We start from the raw sequence: 14,589 nt of genomic DNA, 5'->3' as shown, positions 1-14,589 counted from the left end.
AAGGGTTTATGCTTTAGGTCTAATATGTGAAATTTTGTCTTCCTCAGTACGAAAGGTCTCTTTACAGTTTACCACTGATTTCCAGTGTGCTGCAGTGATTAGGCTAAATGATGAATAAAGTGAAAAATCTCTCCTTACCCAATACACATAAAGTAAAAGCTTCTTTCTATGTGTGTGAAGGGCACTGGGCACAGGAGAACCATGCAGAGACATACATTGATGTACTGGGCAGGGGAGAGAGGGCAGAGGGGTGCAGAAGATTACATAGTAGGCACAATTCCATAGGGGCTCTCTCATCCCAGTGTGTAGGAGTTTGTGCAGGAGGGAGACTGCATCTGTAACTCTGCTGTACTGTTCGTTTCCCAGAGAGAGGTGAGATGGGGGCATGCAAATAGCCATGGGGGCTACTGCAGGCCTGAGAGAATACCCCAAGCCCTGAAGCTCCTCTGTTATTTTGTAGCATAGATTGAGATGAGGGGAGAAAATTCCTTCACCTGTCTGACCTTCAAAGGATCTCACCAGTTCTTTCCTAGGTACAGCCCATGACTGTAGGCTGAGTGCCAGAATTAGGGTTTGGCCATAAAGAATACAGGCAGGGTGTTATGCAGGCAGTGTTATGTCATACTGTGCTACTAGCTGTCCTAAACTCTAACAGAGCTGGATTCTTGAACTTGAATCCCCTAGGGCAGTAGAACTGCTTTGTGAATAGCAAGCCTCTCAGGATGTGGTGCACATTAATAGATACATAGCTAGACTGCTATTGAAATGCGATTGTGATCGCACTCACCAATTCGCCTGGAACGAATTTTAGAATCCTGAATATTTCACTAGTTCATTCAGATACATCCATGCTGAAAAATCTGCTTTCCCCTTCATGGTCAAGGCTCAAGTCTCACTCCATATTTAACATTGACATGTCTGCCTAGCAATCAGTGTTTCCCTCAGGTGGTATGTGGATATCCTACAAAAACAGATGAGCACATGTGGAAGCTGTTCCATTTCCTGACACAATTTGGGAGGGATATTTCTATATTTGGCTTTTTAAAAATTAGAAAGTGGTATTACAAGTATCATGCCTTATAATCATGGTATTTATAGCCCTTATTATCACTTCTGGTGCAATTCAGAGTATTAAATTATACTTCAGATATAACTCAGTACTGTACAGTCTTCAGAGTTATGGTTCCCACAGTAACTGCAACTCACCCGTCTTGAATATGTCCTACTTTGAGTATTAGTGTTAATTATAAGTGCCTTAATATTTGTGTTTAATGTGGCAGAATTCAATAGCTGTAGGAAATGTGACTGAATTTCCTGACTTTTGTGCAAAATTGCAAGCATAATATTGCATTAATACACTCGTTGCATGTAACGTCCTTGAGCTTTCCTAGGAAATAGAAATAATAAGTGGTGACCAGGTATTGTCCTGGCTATTAAATCACTAGGGGCCCAACTCCTGCACAGCTGTACATTTCCTCAGATGTTCAGAAGCAGTGGTCCCAAGTAGCTTTGTACCACAGGATCTACAAACTGAGATAATAGATGAAACTAAAATCCCTGAGGCACTGCTTTCTCCTTTACCTTTTCTTGATGATTAAGACTGGCCTAAAACAGCCTGTAATGAGAAAGTAGTTAGACATAATGAAACAAAACTTGCCTGCTTAGATTTAGAGCCTTTATTATTTAGGTAATGGTGCTAACTACTGTAGTATTTAGATTTAAATAGCTGTACATTTTAGGTTTTACCTTTTTAAAAGTTGCAAATGTGCTGGGAACAAGTGATTCAGAATAAAATCAGTATAATAGTGTGGCATGAAACACTGTTACAAACATTCCCTCTACCTACAAAGTGAGATCTGAGAATACTGAGTCAGACTACCACCGTGTTGTAACTCAGTCCTCTGATTCAGTTGCATTTGTGAAGTACACAGTCCCTGTGGCAAACTCTTAATTGCTGGAGTTCAGGTTTCACTTTAGTTAATTGCTTACTTACCCAATTTGTGTGCACAAAAACATGTACCACAGATTTTCCCTGAAAAATTTGGTCTTGAAAATATAGCCTTAGCAATCTACCAATGTGCCAACATTTGCACAGAAGAATTATGAAAATTATGAATTATGTGTGTCTCCAACAAAACTCAACCCATACACTGAAATTATTTCACTGGGATGCGGTGTGATCCAGTGGTTAACCCCAGTTCTGACAATGACCTACTGTGTTATCTTGGTCAAGTCACATCACTGCTCTCTGCCTCAATTTCCCCAGTATCTGTAATGTGGGGACAGTGACACTTCCTTTTTGTAAGGTGCTTTAAGATCTGTAGATAAAAGTACTATATAAAAGAGCTAAGTATTATTATTCTGAGTAACCCCATTGCTGTGTTTTAACCTGATATATCTGTATTTCATGAGTGAGTTGGGACATAGATTTAGTTTAGGTGATAGGAAGTCTGTGTTTCTTTTTTTATTTATATTTTTATGTAGGTACACAACTTAGCAGGAAAGGAGACCTAATAATGGACAACATCAAGGAGGCTGAGGTGTTTAATGCCTATTTTACTTCAGTCTTCACTAAAAACAGTTAATGGTGACCAGATGCTTAACATAATATTAACAACAAGGAGAAAGAAATACAAGACAGAATATGGAAAGAACAGTTTAAAGAATATTTATATAAATTAGATGTATTTGAGTTAGCAGGGCCTGACAGATTTCACCCTAGGGTTCTTAAAGAATTAGTTGTTGCATTCTTGGAAACATTAGCAATTATCTTCAAAAAGTCATGGAGAACTGCAGAAAGATACTATGTTTGCTCATCTTTAGAAAGAGCAACAGAGAGGACCCAGGGTATTATAAACCAGTCAGCCTAACTTCAATACCTAGAAAGATACTGAAGCAAATTATTAACTATCAATGTATAAGCATCTAGAAGAACATTAGATGATAAGTAATAGCCAACATGGGTTGGTCAAGAACAAATCATCCCAAACCAACCTACTTTCCTTCTTTGACAGGGTTACTGACCACATGTATAGGAGGGAAGCAGTAGACAAGATATATCTTAATTTTATTAAGGTTGTAATTTAGTAATTTTTAGTTTAGGAATGCCCACAGGACATTCTCATAAGCAAACTAAGGAAATGTGCTCTAAGTTAAATTATTATAAGGTGGGTGCATAACTGGTCAAAAAAACATACTCAAGGAGTAATTATCAATGATTTGCTTGCAAACTGGGAAGCCATAGATAGTGGGGCCCTGCAGGAATCAGTTCTTGGTCTGGTATGAGTCAATATTTTCATTAATGACTATGATAATGGAGTGGAGAGTATGCTTATAAATTTTAAGGGTGACATCAACCTGGGAGGGGTTGCTAGCACTTTGGAGGAAGGATTAGAATTCAAAATGTCTTTGATAAATTGGAGAATTGGTATGAAATCAACAAGATGAATTTCAATAAAGGCAAATGCAAAATACTACACTTATGAAAAAAATCAAATACACAACTATAAAATGGGAAATAACTGACTCGGCGGTAGTGCTGCTGAAAAGGATCTGGGGGTTATAGTGGATCACAGATTGAATATGAGCCAACAATATAAATGTAGTTGCAAAAAAAGCTAATATCATTCTTGGGTATATTAAAAGGAATATTGGATATAAGATATGGAAGGTAATTGTCCCGCTCTAGTCGGCATTGGTGAGGCTACAGCTGATAAGTACTGTGTCCAGTTTTGGGCACCACACTTTAAGAAAGATGTGGACAAATTGGAGAGAGTTCAGAAGAGAACAAAAATGATAAAAGGTTTAGAAAAGGTGACCTATGAGGAAAGGCTAAAAAAATTGGGCATGTTTAGTCTTGAGAAAAGGAAACCAAGGGGGGACCTGATTATCATCATCATGTTCCCATTACGCCTCTGGCATTTAGGGAATTGATGAAGCTACTCCACTCCTGTCTGTTTCTGGCAAGTCTTTCAATGGTTCCCCAGCTGTGCCCCAGGTTTTTCATTTCGGCTTCCACAGCTCTTTGCCATGTTGTTTTCGGGTGGCCTCATTTTCGCTTGCCTTCGGGTGTCCATCTTATTGCTACTCTGGTGATGGATTCAGTTTCCATCCGAAGCACATGACCAATCCATCTCCAACACCTCCTGGCAATGATGGTGCTCAGATCCTTTTGGCTGCACTGTATCAATGGATCTTTGTTTGAGATTGTTCTGGGCCAAAAGGTACAGAGGATTTTTCTGAGGCAGGTTGTATGGAACTAAGACAGTTTGGACATGTCCTACTTTCTCATGCCCCAGCATTCTGCACTATAAAGTAGTGTTGAAAGTATGCAGCTCTGATAAAGCTTGAGTTTGGTTTTGGTGTTGTATTTTGATGATTTCCAGACTGTATTTAAGCTCCTGAAGGTGTTCCTGGCTTTCTTGATTTTGTTCCGGATGTCCTGGCTTGTTTCACCGTCCTGGCTGATGGTGTTGCCCAACTATGTAAATGTTTCTACATTGGTGAGAACATAATCCTCTATCCGTATTGGTGATGGTGAGGCAATATTAAAGGTCATGATATCTGTCTTATTGCAGATGATTTTTAGTCCAATTTGCTGGCTAAATGCATTGAGTCGAGTTGTTTTTTCTTGTATATGGTGTTGGGTATGTGATAGGAGAGCGACATCATCTGTGAAGTCCAGGTCTTCAAGGGATGAGAAGTGTGTCCATTTATTGCCTGTTGGCATGTCTTCTCTTGTACGCCATATTACCCAGTCGATGGCAATGTTAAAGAGGATGGCAGACATGACACACCCCTGACATACTCCTGTTTTGACTTCAAAACTGAGCTCACTGTGATCAACACTGCATATAAAGTTGAAATAGAAGTTTTTTATGACGTTGATTATACGGAAAGGAATTCCATATGCCTGCAGAATGCGCCATAGGCTGGTCCTGTGAATGCTATCAAAAGCCTTCTCAAAGTCTATGAAATTTATGTAGAGTTGCCATTGCCATTCTAAGCACTGTTCTATTATGTTTCATAGAGTAAAGATCTAGTCTGTGCATCCAAGCCCTTTCCAAAAACCAGCTTGCTCTTTTCTGAGAACACTATCAACTGCCTCTGATATACGCTGGACTATGATCTTACACAATACTTTGCTTGGCACAGATAAAAGTGTGGTACCATGCCAGTTCCTTTCTTTGGTATCTTCACTATAACCCCATTGGTCCACCCATCTGGCACTTTTTTCCTTTCCCAGACAGATATAAATAGAGGGGCCAGGATAGATGCTGCTAATTTAGGATTTATCTTGAACAATTCTGCATTCAAGTTATCCTTGCCAGGCGCTTTCCCATTTTTTAAGGATTTGATGGCTTGAATGATCTCTTCCTTATTTGGGGTGTCTATGTTGATATGAAAATCTTCTTCTGCTTCCTGGATGTTTGCTTCATCTTTAGGTGGCTCCCTGTTCAGCAATTCTTTGAAATGCTCTGTCCCGCGCATTTCTTGTTCTTTTTCGGTTGTTAGTAGGTGTCCTTGTTTGTTCCTGATAAGAGTGTTTGTTGGTGTCTGCCATTTACAACTGATAAGCTGCATCATTTTGTAGATGGTTCCTTGTTCACCACAAGCAGCTACATCCTCCGCTTGTGTTGCCAGATTATCAATATAATGCTGTTTGTCTGCTCTCACAAGGCGTTTGACCTCCCGGTGTACCTTGCTGTACTGCTTGTGGTATTTGTCCTTTAGCTTCTGGGATTTTGTGTCTAAAACTTTTTTCTTCAGGGATCCTCTAGTTTCTAGGGCTTTCCATGTTCTGGGTGTAATCCACTCCTTCCTTTTCTTCTGCCTGTAGCCTAGACAGGCTTCACTGCACTGTTTATAAATTGCTGTTATTTTGTCCCACTTCTTTGTTAATCTCCTCATCTGCATTCCCCTCCTCTTCATCAAGGTCTGCAAGTGCTTGAAACCTGTTCTTTAACTGCAGAACGAAGGCTTTCTGTATTTCAAGGGACTTTAGCTTGTCAATGTCATAATGTCTATGTCCCTTGTTTGGCGGACCCACACTTCTCAGTTTTAGCTAGATGGAAGTTGTCACAAGGTGGTGGTCGCTGCCAGCATCTGCACCCCTTCTCATTTTCACATCTGTCAGTGAGCATCGCCATTTGCCATTGATCATGATATGGTCAATCTGATTCTTATCTCTGCCATTTGAAGAACACCATGTCAGCTTGTGAATTTCACGATGTTCAAATAGGGTTCCTCTGATGACTAGGTCATTCATATTACATAAATCAACAAGCCTTTCTCCATTTTAATTCATGGTGCCACACCCATGTCTTCCCATTGCTCTGTCATTGTTTGTGTTGTCCTTAACGACCTTGACATTCAGGTCTCCCATGACGATAGTTAGGTCGTGGCGTAGCACTCTCTCTAACTCCGCCTGTAGTGTAAGGTAGAATTTGTCCTTTACTTCTTCATCACTGTCATTTGTCAGAGTATAGCACTGAATCAGGGTGATATTATTGTATTTCCCCTTCAGTCTGGCTCTCATAAGTCTGCTGCTGATGGATTTCCATTCAAGCAGGGAATGCTCCACTCCCTTCTTCAAAAGTATGGCAACACCCTCATGGTGTTGTCCATCATCCCGTCCAGAAAACAGCAAAGTTTCTCCCGAGGCTGTTGTTAATCTTCCTGATCCCATCCATCTACTTTCGCTGACACCCAGGGTATGTAAGCTGTAGCGTCTCATCTCTACTGTGACCTGACCTAGCTTCCGTGTTTCATACATTGTCTGTACATTCCAAAAACCAAATTTGTTTTTTGTCTTGGTGTTGAGCACTTCAGTCTTCATGCCAGTGGCTTCCTTTTGTCTTTCACCACTGGCAGTCATAGGGTCATTGACTCCTGAAGGCCGTCACACAGAGTAATGGTCGATTTCTCCATTGCTGTTTCTGTAACATATTTTGTTTTTTATGGGACAGGGTTGTTAGCCCTGTGCATAACCCCTAACCTGGAGGACTAGGGTGTCTGTTTTGTCTGGCCCCTCCCCCACAGACCAATCCGACATGGTTGAACCTACCAGGAGCAAAAAGCCCCCACTGATACAGACTCTGGGGATCATTAGAGCACACAGACTGTCCCACCATGACAAGGCATGAACACCAGAGGACAGGGGGACCTGATAACAGCCTTCAAATATGTTAAGGGCTGCTATAAAGAGGACAGTTATCAACTGTCCTCCATGTCCACTGCAGGTAGGACAAGAAGTCATCATTAATCTGCAACAAGGGAGATTTAGGCTAGATATTAGGGGAAACTTTCTAAATATAAGGATAGGTAAGTACTGGAATATGTTATTAAGGAGGCTGTGGAATCCCCATCATTGGCTCATTTAAGAGTAGGTTCGACAAACACGTATCAAGGATGGTCTAGGTATACTTAGTCCTGCTTCAGTGCCAGGGAGCAGATGACCTCTTGAGATCCCTTCCAGCCTTACATTTCTATGATATTTTCCTTATGGTTGAAAAGATAACCTTTAAAATATGAATCCTTTGTAAACTTATTCAGTGTTGCCTGCCTCAGTCTGCAGGCAGCCTGACAAATAGCTCTGAGAGGTACAAACAGTCTTCTTCACACTCTGTGATTCCATGACCAAGGATTTGGGCATTTTTCTATGGGCCACAGCTGTGGGGGTGGGATTGGGTTTTGTAGGATAGGAATGAAGGTTAAAGTTCCATCCACCCTAGAAATTGTATTGCATGGAGCTAGAGTATATTTCTGTTACCAGAATGTCAGGATTGTGGGTGTGCAGTTGGGTTCCATTGTGCTGTGGTGTGCACAGAACCCTGCCTTTTGCTTCCTGGTGATTTGAGAGAGAGGAATCTAAACCAAAATCCTGAATCCATGAACTTTGTTATGGTTGAAATCTGGATTCATATTTTCTGGCTCAAGCTCATTTCATTGCCTGATACTTATTTTGTTGGTAGAGAATGTTTCACTCATTAGTAGTACAGTCTTACCTCTCTGATCTCTACAGTAGGTTGTCACCTCAGTTGCTGTAGGAGGCCTATGCCTGCTGTACATTACTTCTCATTTCAAGCTGGGCATATAATTAAATCAAAAACACATTTAGCTATTTTAAATAAACTATGTTTTCATTAACTTTCATCACACTCTTGTCAGCACTGTACCACAAAACCTTCCTTTTTATAATTGGTTCTTCCAGAACCATTAAATATGAACGGTTCTAAAGGCGTACAGTACCTGACACCAAAGCCTTAAAGGGCCGCCAAACTGACCAGAGTAATGAGCAAATGAGTATTGAGAGGAAGAGGTGGAAAACATTAAAAAACTTAATGCCTGACTTTACAAAACGCGATATCATCTAAGAGGATGTATCAATGGTACCCCATTTATTAGCCTAGATAGCTTATGCATTGTGACTAATTATTCATATGAAATTATAGTAGCTAAGTGTCTAAAGCCATATGGTGTGAGGATGCAACATAATGATGGCTTCAGTGATTTCTTGCCTGTAAGCCCATTTTTCATATTACTAAACACCTTTAAAAAAGATGATTTCTGGTTGTTTTTGCCTCAGGGTCCCCTTACTCTAATAGTCGCTCTCTCCCCCTTCCTTCCGAATTTTAATTTGACCTTTGTATTTACTTTTGAGTTTGTTACATTATTTTTTCTTTCTCTACTCTTCACTCCTTCTGTTGGTTTAGTCTTCTCCTCTTTGCTGTTTATTTTCCCTACGTTAGTTTCAGGTTTTCAAACTAAGTTTTCAGGTGCTGCTAGTTCTTGTGCTGTCACAGTAACACCTGCATATGTAATTAGCTACCAAGCTCTTCTGAATACCCTTAGATACCTGAGTGTGAGTTTTTTTATACTGCTGCCAACTCTAATGCCAGCCCAAAGAGGGCCTTTGTTCTCCCTTTTCCTTCACTCCAGTGGCCACCATTGTCCTCCTGAACTTTTCTCTTTACTAAACCACCAATATCATTTTCCTTTTGGATAGGAAGGCTAATATGCAGCTGGCGTGGCCCGGTAGTTAGCCAACTACATGATTCTGTAGCTTGTCAAAAATCTGTATTCTTCAAAACACAATTCTGAATTGGCAATTCCAAAACACTTCAGGCCAAATTCAGACCTGGTGTCAGCAGATGCCACTTGTTTGTCTTCAGTGCCATTGACTTTGATGAGTGCTATCCACATACATCAGAACTATGGCCTTTTCTTACCAAAATCTTAGGGGAAAAAGTAAATGGAAAGAAATAAAGCAGAAGAAAAAACAGCAAGTGGTTCTCAATGTTTGCCAAGAGACAGATTGTTGTTCAATCTGCTTTATAAGCATTAGCTTACGAAGTGGCACTCCTCAACTATGCTTTGCAATATTACCGCAGAGCTAATGTTGTCAGTTGGGAAGGGCTTGTATACTACCTACTGTAACCAATCAAATATTGTGTTTGATATTTTTCCTCTAGGTATTGCCACACATAAAAATATCCCAAATTCTTTACCTCCATTAAAGAAACTAATTATTTTGTCTTCATGCAGTTGGGCTGGCAGCTCTGCATCTGTGCGTGAGAAATTCATCTCCACTATCTAAAAATGGCAGCACTTGCTTCTCCATACAATAAAGCTTATTGCAGCAGCCCTAGTTGCAGTACTTTTCGTTGCTTACTGTACAGTGTTGCGTAACTTGATATTTCTCTGAGTGACATTTAAATTTAAGTCAAGAGAAAAGCTTTGCCATTTTCTGTAAAAACATTTCATGAGAATTTCAGATTCTTACATCATCGGTCTATATTGACTCTGTATTAAAGGCATCTAAACTATCTTAAGCCACCCTAAGGGCTATAATTTGGTGTGATTATTGCTCAGCCACTTATGTATGATTATGAAATACATCCTCTCCTAGAAATAGTCCATTTTAAAAGCACAGTTCCATGATCACCTCCCCCTCTTAGAACTTCTTGACCCCCCACTTGGTAATTTCTTCTAAATCACTTTAATCATGTTTTATCATTATCTGGCTTCTTACTAGTGAGTCTAGTCTTCCTTTCTCAATGCATGATATGGTGCTGCTGGGGCTTGATTTGCATGATCTAAATGATTTCTGCAATCACTGCTCTCCAGTTGGTTATCCTAGATGGTCAGTGAAGGATTACACTGTTTTAAAAGCATTTCTATTCCGCAAATATCTCAACATTTACCATAGTCATAGTGCAACTGGCCCTCCTAATACATTTCATTTCGGCTTCAATTTCCCTTCCTCACAGAAAGACCAGAGATGAAGATTTTATTATTAAGATCAGGAAGAGGGTAGCCATTAGCCCCTCAATTTTTAAACTGTAAACTGTTCAAAATGTCTAATCAGCAGCTGGCAGCCTCCATCCTGAGCACTTAGAGCTGGTTTGGGGACCACCATCCCTCTGACAAAAGAAGGGTGGAAAAGGCACTCTCCTTTGAAACCTTGCAGTCCTCCTCCTTTTGCAACTCTTCATTTCTGCTTCAATTTACCTACTTGGGAAAAAGACAGAGACAAGACACTTATTAATATGAATACTTAGAAAGACAGATTACGGGCAATATCCTGCTCTTGTCTCTCTGAGGGCCTGATCCAAGGCCCACTGAAGTCACTGACTTTAATCAGTGTTAGTTTTCACTCTTTGGCAGGGTAGGTGGGAACAAGCAAGAGTGTCCAAGTGGAGGGCCTATGAGTCATCCTGATTCAGAGCCTTCACGAACAACATGCTCTGCAGAGCCTCTTACAACAAAGGGGTGCTGCTCCTAGTGCCTGGTGCCAGTAGTGGCCAGTTATGGGGTTATATCTGCCAGGTCCCACAACACAGAGTTAATGAAATATTGGGCCTACTCCTACGTATGAACACAGGAGAGGAATGAAGTGAAGAGAATTAAGTCTCTGGAGCTATGCAATACACAAGGCATTCTTTCATCTAATTGTGAGCCAAATGCAAGAGTGGGTTGTTTAATGACCGTATCCTCTGTCCCTATCATAACAACTCCTAATGAAACTTCAGGATGGAAAATTAAATAATTGCTATTTATCCTATTCTTAACTATATTTTTCTTAAATAAAATATAATGGGCAAAATTCAGCCCTCGTGCAAGAAAGTATAAAGGTACCAACTTCACTGAGGGGTAGCTATTTGTCTCAAGGCTGAATTTGGATAATGGATGGCACCTATCAATGGCACGTACTGTAGTATAGTTTCAGAATTCAGACAAGCATATTCCTCTGCAGAAATACTGTGGAAGAGTCAAGCTATGCAATGTGGTCTTCAATGGCATCTGCAATGTAAATCAATTATTTTAGTCTGCAAGATAATTTGGTCATTCCTTATAATATGATCTTTACTGGGGAATTTTCCAAAGTTGTTACCACAGTTCATTTTAAAGTATAATGCAGCCATGCCATAAACAAAGGAAAACAAATACTTAGAATTCTTCCCTTAGCCAAAGTGTCAATAGTGTTTGTCCACATGGTTAGTTATATACAGTCCTACAGCCGTTGCACACTTGACTACCGCAGATTTCAGTGGCAGTTTTGTGCACATGAGAGCTGCAGAACTGAGCCCCAAATGGCGAATTTTATGGCTGTTTAAACATTTTATGAGCTAAATTCTGCTCTGTGTTGCACAAGGTGGGGACAAGGACATAGGAGGCCTCTTCCTTCCCACCTGCTCATTTAAGCAATCGAGCCCCAAGAAAGATGGCCCTTCTGCCTCCCGCACTCTGTTCCTTTGAGGTAGCTAACAGTACTAACTAAGAAAAGTCCTGGTGACAGAGATTGTCCCGAGCTGTCCTGTATGGGGTGGGGAGGAAGGAAGACTCCATGGGTCCTTCCTCTCAGCACGCTCATGCCAGAGTCAGCCAGAGATGACCTCCCGAATTAGAAGAGACAATTAAACTTCTGGAAGTTGAATGCAAGAAAAGGGGAATTTAGACAAACTCATCAGGAACCTATCTACCCTGCTACAAAAAGAGAGAGAGAAACAAATGAGATACTACACACATATTTTCTGAATATGGAAATAGAGCAGGTGAACTCTTGGTCTAGCAACTCAGGAAATAGAATGTTAGCAGTAAAATTATGCCCTCCCTATGGATGAAGAACCAATAGTAAAGTCAGAGTGAAAGTAAGTCACTGTATACTTGCATAACCTGTAAAAGACATAAGGTTCTTAAATTACTCCATGCAGTGTTTGCTATTAAAGGGAAGCATTCATCTTATGTTATTGATTTTATTTATTCTTGCAGGTCTCTGCACTATATTCACCAACAGTCATGTCAAGAACAGGAATATTAGATTTCCTCCTTTTCTTGAAGTAAGTATGTCTTTCTTGAGACACGGAATGCCGTTTTGCACCAGGTTTTTTGAACAACTAACACAATTGGGATCCAACTGGGGCCTCTTGATGCTACCATAGTACATATAATTAATAATAATAGTGTGATCAATAAGATGTTTCCTTTCTAACTGCAGCCATTGTATTTAGATGATATAATAGAGCCCAGTTCCACAGTCCATCCCACAAATAGCAGAAGCCCCTTTTCTGGCACAGAAGCAAAACTTCCTTTGGGAAAGAGGCCGTGTTATTTCTTTTAGCGCAAACACAAAGTAAAGTCCCTTCCTAAAAGCCTACAGTGCCTCTGACTGTTTATCCAAAACAAGTTTAAAACAAAATAAACTAACAAAAATACAGAGATCAGGAATGGAGAGTGGTTGTCTCCATTATTATAACAGCCCCCTTCCTGGAGTAGATATGAGTTTGAACATGTGTCCAACTCTCCTGCCTTCTTCCTTTGAGTTCCTGAAGGAACTCCTCTGTGTCCTAGATTCCCAGCTCCCAGGTAGACAGTTGCTTCCCTTTGTTAGAAAAACTGGACTGAAAGGAAACTGTGGTAATATGGACCACCTTTTGAGTCCTGAAAGTTCTGTACCACCCGTTACAGATGGGACTCCTCTAACTAAATCAACAGTATAAGAGACTATAGGAGGAGACTATAATAGACTCTATCAAGTCACTAAAAAATAATAAGGCACCAGTGGCCAGACAGCTAGTTAAGACAATTTTATAAGACTCTCGGACACTTCAGTACCAAGTAGTAATAATTGTACCAAGCAGCAATAATCTATATGTTAACAAACAGACAATTCTCCACAACGTGGCAAAGGGCCACAATCTTGATAATATCAAAACCAAAGACCCACGGCTCGCAACCTACAGTATTTCCCTATTAAATCTGGATTACAAGATGTTCAGAAAGATGTTGGTAAGAAAGATTAGAAGCTCCAACAAAGCAGATAATGCTCAGAACAAGTGGGATTTACAATGAGATGATACAGCTTAGATAACATCAGAGACCATTAGATATAATTTGAAAATAATGAAGATCCAGCCGTCAACTCTTGTACTCTCAATTGATGCAGAAAAGCAATCAACATATGTTGGAAATATTTACCTATTTGCAGTACTGTCAGATATGAATTTGCAGAAATGTTTCAGCTGGCTAGGACTGATCTGTGACTTTGTCTTTTCACAAGTACAAGTAAATGGCCTAAGATTAGAATAATTTACATTAGAGAGAGAAAAGGAGTACATTAGAGAGAGAGAGGTAACAGGAATGCCCAAGGTCACCCTTATTATCTGCTGTAACCATAAGAATAGCTGGCTGTAAAAATTAGGTCAGAGATAATTTTCTAAGGGATTAAGGTAGATTCATGATAGAATCTCAATATACTCTGATAACATCATGCTATGTCCCAGACTCCATAACCTTTCTGCCTGGAAAAAATACTCAGGCATTTGGAATCTGGAGTAGCTATTTGGAATTTAAAGTTAATGAACCCAAATCATATTTATTCTCTATTTCTATCTATCCGTCCATCTGTGGACTTTCTAATGCATCCCTCACCATGATACGTATCTAAGCACTGATAATGTTACATGGCCAGCTGCCAGTGGACACTAAGGAAGAACCTCTAACCTGTGCAGAGGCTAAACACAGTCACTCTTTGCACTCACCTGAGCACAAAGGCCCAGACCTACAAAGGTATGTAGGCACTTAACTCCCACTGAAATCCGTGAGAGTTAGGAGCCTAAATGCCTTTGTGGATCTGGCCAAAGACTGAGAAAGTAGCATCACTAGCCTTGCCGAAAGGGATAGGATGGAGACAGGACTATGACTCCTAGCTGTAAGACATCCTCTAATTCAGGGGTAGCCAACCTGAGCCTGAGAAGGAGCCAGAATTTATCAACGTACATTGCCAAAGAGCCACAGTAATGCATTAGCAGCCCCCCATGAGCTCCCCCACCCCACTCCCAGGACCTCCCACCCACTGGCAGCCCCGCCGATCAGCACCTCCCCCTCCCTCCCCACACCTCCCAATCAGTTGTTTTGTGGCATGCAGGAGGCTCGGTGCCGGGGAGGAGCGAGGGCATGGCAGGCTGAGGGGTGGGGGGGGAAGGGGTGGAGTGGGGGCCAGGCCTGTGGCAGAGCCAGGGGTTGAGCAGTGGGCACCCCCAACACATTGGAAAGTTGGCGCCTGAAGCTCCAGCCCCAGAGTCGGTG

This window comes from Chelonia mydas, chromosome 1 (assembly GCF_015237465.2).
Source record: "Chelonia mydas isolate rCheMyd1 chromosome 1, rCheMyd1.pri.v2, whole genome shotgun sequence".
NCBI lineage: Eukaryota > Metazoa > Chordata > Testudines > Cheloniidae > Chelonia > Chelonia mydas.
Note: the sequence above shows the minus strand (reverse complement) of the source record.